This window comes from Cebus imitator, unplaced genomic scaffold (genome assembly GCF_001604975.1).
Source record: "Cebus imitator isolate Cc_AM_T3 unplaced genomic scaffold, Cebus_imitator-1.0 Scaffold417, whole genome shotgun sequence".
In the NCBI taxonomy this organism is placed as follows: domain Eukaryota; kingdom Metazoa; phylum Chordata; class Mammalia; order Primates; family Cebidae; genus Cebus; species Cebus imitator.
In genome coordinates this window covers 428,320-433,997 of record NW_016107732.1, presented here as the reverse complement: position 1 = coordinate 433,997, position 5,678 = coordinate 428,320, and the positions used below count along the sequence as shown (strand labels likewise).

At 42.6% G+C, this 5,678-nt stretch overlaps 1 long non-coding RNA gene across 1 annotated transcript in view; it reads left to right on the top strand.

Moving 5' to 3' along the window:
* LOC119468364 overlaps positions 1–3,345 on the top strand; it is a 6,545-nt gene extending 3,200 nt beyond the window's left edge. Inside the window, exon 2 of the long non-coding RNA XR_005197024.1 lies at positions 3,214–3,345. This is a non-coding gene — a long non-coding RNA (uncharacterized LOC119468364). The remainder of the gene's footprint in view (positions 1–3,213) is intronic.
* The last annotated feature ends 2,333 nt before the right edge of the window (positions 3,346–5,678 follow it).

Here is a 5,678-nt window from a genome sequence, read left to right as displayed (position 1 = left end):
AAAAAAAAAAAAAAGAGAGAGAGAGAATGGGATTGGGTTAGACGCCCAACTTACGGGAGTTAGAGTCTCTCTTTTAAGACAGAGTGGGATAGAGGCCCCTCTTAATAAAAGGCAAGGATGCTTGACCTTGGGTTAAAGGCTCAACTTAAAAGGGGTAGAGTCCCTTCTAAGCTTTAGGGGGTTAGAGGCCCCTCTCAGTAAAGTCCCTCTCAGCTAAGAACAAGTTCAGCACTGTGGGATATTAACTGCTGTTCTCTTTGGATTAATCTGCCTTGCACTCTGCTGATGGCTGTGGTGACAGGGTTAGGTATGTACAGGATCGTGGGACATGGGGAGCTTTTTCCTCCCCCAAAAGGGGAAACGAGAGCTGACAGGACTGCTGGAAAAAAATCCATTCACGACAGCAGCTGCAGCTGTCTGAACTTTTCAGTGTCACTACAATGGGTGGGTCTTTCTCTGGCCTCCCTGATCATTTCACCTTCCTTGCTTTCCCTTTCCCTTTATGTTTTCTGTTACTCAGGGCAACCATCTTGTCCAGAGACTACATGTTGAAGCTCCAAGTCAGAGGTTGGATTAAAGATGATAAGGCCCATCTGGGGACAAAGTTAAGCCTTGCCAGTTTAATATTGGTGCTTAGCAGAGTGGCAAATGTCTGTGTTTTATTTTGCTCTCATCAGAATGAAAAAAAGTAATTTTCCTTTATAACGTGGCTTGGCCCCCAGGACGATGGTGCCATAAGCCAGATCACACTCAGAGAAAGAGAGCCCAGAAGGCTGGCATTCCAGCAATAGGGTAAGAATTTGTTATGAGTCAGATTTCTGGCTTCTTTCTCTCTGTGCAAATGGTTGAATGAATGGTAAAAAAATAAATCAGTGTTTATCTCCTCTGTAAAGTTTTGATTAGTGTGAAAAAGAATTCTAAGGCTAGTCTTAAGCTGGTATATTTTGTGCTATGAATTCATTTTTCTGTAGGATAAAACATGGGCTTCGAACACCTGTCAGCCTGTTTTTTGAGAGGACCCAGTAAGCTGGTCAGTAACAAACAGCTGCAGGTCCCTGAAACAAACAAACTGGATGAAGTCTCCACCTGGTTTTATGTCCTTGGGAGCTTGACCTTTTAACCATGTGGTGGTATCTTCTCTTGGTCTATGCCTTCCAGGGAACAGGAATATTAGGGCTCATGTCATAGTCAGCTCTAAAAATCATATTAAATAGTTAAAAGCCTTTGCAAGCTCAAAATTAACTACTCTAGACTTCTGTGAAAGGAAGTGGGCACTGTCCCATGCTGTAGCTCAGTAACTAAGGTTTTAGCACTTTCACAATGTCAGTTGGGTTCGAGTCTCCACCTAAGAAGTAAGTCGTTTCAGTTTAATACCTGTGTGAATTTGTCTATTCCTTTCTTCACAGACTTTCTTAAATTTTCCTTTCTCTACACACCTAGGAGTTACCTTTGGTAAAGTTCAGAGGCTAGAAATATTAGCTTCTTGGCATGGCTAAAGTCGGGTAATGAGAGATTTGAAAGGATTTCTTTTTTAAAGAGCACTATAGTTAAAAGTCAGCTTAATTAAAAGTGGATAGGCTGGGTGCAGTGGCTTACACCTATAATCCTAATACTCTGGGAAGAGGAGGCGGGCAGATCACCTGAGGTCAGGAATTCAAGACCAGCCTGACCAACATGGTGAAACCCCACCTCTCCAAAACAAAAATTAGCTGGGTGTGGTGGTGTACACCTGTAATTCCAGTTACCGGGAGGCTGAGACAGGATAATTTCTTGAACCCTGAATAAGAATCTAATTTTATGGCTAAACATTAAAATTGGGTAAATGTGTCTATAAGGTTTGTTTTTTGTTTTCAGACAGAGTATTGCTCTGTTGCCCAGGCTGGAGTGCAGTGGCGCAATCTCAGCTCATTGCAACCTCTGCCTCCTGGGTTCAAGCGATTCTCCTGCCTCAGTCTCCCGAGTAACTGGGACTACAGGCATGCACCACCACACCTTGCTAATTTTTATATTTTTAGTAGAGACGGGGTTTCAACATGTTGGTCAGGCTTGTCTTGAACTCCTGACCTCATGATCCACCTGCCTTGGCCTCCTAAAATGCTGGGATTACAGGCTTGAACCACTGCACCTGGCCGTCTATAAGGTTTTATTAAAAATCGGGTTTAACATTAATAGTATATTAATGTAAAGGTGAAATTTGGCTTATTTGGTATAAAAATTATATGGGAAGCATTATCAACTGTGAAATGGTGTTTTGCTTTCTTTGGACTATATGTGTATAAATGTGTTATTGGTATATGTTCCAAAGTAATGGGAAACTCCTATAATTCTAATATAACTTAGTATATGTTATTAATAATTATAATTGTCATGTGAAATTTTGTGTGCCACAGAAGTAACCAAATGTCTTTATCAATTGTGGCTTTAATAGTGACTATCCTAAAACTTTCTGTCATCCATAGACAATTGTCTTGTTTTAATCCTATTTAGAAGGTGGTTTATAATCAACTGTAGAACTCTAGGCTGGGTGCAGTGGCTTAAGCCACTGTAATCTCAGCACTTTGGGAGGCTGAGGCAGGTGGATCATCAGGTTAGGAGTTCGACACCAGCCTGGCCAACATAGTGAAACCCCATCTCTACTAAAAATACAAAAAAATTAGCTGGGCATGGTGAGCACCTGTGATTCCAGTTACTTGGGAGGCTGAGGCAGGAGAGTCGCTTGAACCTGGGAAGCAGAGGTTGCAGTGAGCCGAGATCACGCTACTGCACTTTAGCCCAGGCAACAGTGTGAGACTTCATCTCAAAAAAAAAAAAAAAAAAAGAACTCTAGCAGTGTTCTTAAATGCAGGGTTTCTGATAACTTTAGAGATTGTGACATCAGAATAGAGGAAAAAACTTTTAGAACTCTCATAGAGAACTGAAATGTTCATAAGTATCAAACAGTAGTTTAACTACATGGACTAAACTGAAGAAGTCTAATCTTTATAACTTTATTTAAAATGTTGCTGCTTCTTTGTTTTGTTTTTCAGAGTCAAGGAAACTTTTCTTTTGGGCTGTTTACAACTTTTACCAGTTGAATATACCCTATGAATAAAATTTGGAATTAATTTGTTTCTCTTACCTGATTTTTCCAGAATTTGGAAACTAGTTGTGAGTATCATGGCAATATAGTTATTTGCATAAGTGCAAGAACAATCTGTTTTCTTTTGTTAACAGGACACAATTGGAGAAATTGATTAATTTACCAAGGCTTTGACTAGAATGGTGTGCTTTCCTTTAAGGAATCCAAACTTGACTGGTATAGCCAATAAAAGCCCTTTGGGGAACTGGCCTCATAGCTTGCCTATAGTCCTTATACAGGGTTTCTGACCTGTAGTAAGTAAAGAATGTCACTTTCTCACACGTCCAGGAGCCCTGAGTTATCTTGGGAGCTCAAAAGGAGAGGAATTTACCCAACTGATAGGTATTTGAGGATACAAACCCATGGCAGAGCTTGGCTTTAAAAAAAGTCTTATCAGAGTTTCTTTATGAAACAGATGCCTGGCTAAGTTTTTCTGTTTTTAGTAGAGATGGGGTTTCACCATGTTGGCCAGGCTGGGCTCAAACTCCGGACCTTAGGTGATCCACTCACCTTGGCCTCTCAAAGCGCTGGGATTACAGGCATGAGCCACCACACCCAGCCAGAAACTCCTTTTTTAAAAAGCATCAGATCTGGTGGGACTCATTCACTAACATGAGAACAGCACAGGAATGACCCGCCCCCATATTTCAATCACCTCCCACCAATCCCCCCATGACACATGGGAATTGTGAGAGTTATAATTCAATATGAGATTTGGGTGGGGACACAGCCAAACCATATCATATGGCATCTTACTGTGTTACCCAGGCTATCTGTGAACTTCTAGGCTCAAGTGATCCTCTGCTTCAGCCTCCCAAGTAGCTGGCACTACAGATGTGCACCACCATGCCCAGCTTGGAAATGAAATTTAAACATGAGTTTTGGTGGAGACGAACTATGTCCAAATCATAGCATCTCCTTTATCTTATGAGTGTAAGATGGGAATCACAAAACACACATAGACCAGTCTGGTCTTGAACTCCTGACCTTGTGATCTGCCCGCCTAGGCCTCTCAAAGTTCTGGGATTACAGGCGTGAGCCACCGTGCCTGGCTGAAAATGGCTTTAACAGCCAGGGGTGACCCAACAGTTCTACAGTGGTGCCAGGAGACCATGGGGATTTAGCAGCCTCATTATAAAATCCACTCAACATTCACTCTACAAATACTTCTTAGAGAACCTGAGGGAAGGCACTTTGCAAGATGATGTAAAAGGTATAGCGTTGAGTCAGTCCTACCTGGATTGTAGACATGTGGTCCAGGAAATTAGCTTCAGCTTGTATCAACCATTGCCTTCTCACAGAGGCCTTTCCAGATCTCTTCTTCTTCTTTTTTTTTTTTTTGAGATGGAGTCTCACTGTGTAACCCAGGCTGGAGTACAGTAGCAGGGTCATAGCTCACTGCAGCCTTGACCTCCCGGGCTCATGTGATCCTCCCATCTCAGCTTCCTGAGTAACTGGGATCACTGGCCACACCACCACACCCAACTAACTTTTTTATTTTTTGTAGAGATGGAGTCTCATTATGTTGCCCAGCTGGTCTCAACCTGGGCTCAAGTGCAGATCTCTTAAAGTGGCCCCCCCGGCCAGGTATGGTGGCCTGTAATCCCAGCACTTGGAGAAGCCAAGGTAGGAGGATCACTTGAGCCCAGGAGTTCAAGACCAGCCTGGGCAGCATAGTGAGACCCTGTCTCTGAAAAATTTAAAAATTAGCCAGCTGTGGGTGGTGGGTGCCTATAGTCCTGGCTACTTGGGTGGCTGAAGCAGGAAGATCACTTGAGCCATGGAATTGTAGGCTACAGTGAGCCATGATTGTGCCACTGCATTCTGGCAGCAGAATGAGAACCTGGCTCTTTAAAAAATAATCATAATCGAAAAATTTTTGAAGTAGCTCCTCACCCCAATATTACTCTTTTATTTTTCCTTAGGATGTTCATAGCCATTTGAAAATAAATTTTTATATATTTACTAGCTTTGAATTAATTAACTCAACAAGTACTTGGCTATCTTGTGACAGGGTCTGCTCTAAACAGTGGAGATGCAGAGCTGGGCCTGGTGGTATGTACCTGTAGTCCTAGCTACTCAGGACGCTGAAACAGGAGGATTGCTTGAGAACAGGAGTTTGAGACCAGCCTGGGCTATATAGCGAAACCCTGTCTCTAAACAAACAAACAAAGTCACAATGGAGATACATACATAGTGCACGTACACGCACACACTCACACAGACACACACACAAAATCCAAAACTCCTAAACAATATAGAGGGCTAGGAGTGTTGTGGAGATAAGACAAACTAGAGCAGGTTAAGAATCAGTGAGAGTGGGATAAAACCAGTTGTGCAATACAGGGTGGCTGGGACAGGTCTAGTAAGACAGTTATGTTTTAGCATGGACTTAGAGCAGTTAAGGACTCGTCTAGTGCAGATCTGAGGAAACAGTATATCACACAGAGAAATCACCTAGGACAATGGAACTACAGAGCATCCTGGGGTGTTTGAGGACTATCAAGAAGCCTAGTGCAGGCCGGGTGCAGTGGCTCACACTTGTAATCCCAGCACTTTG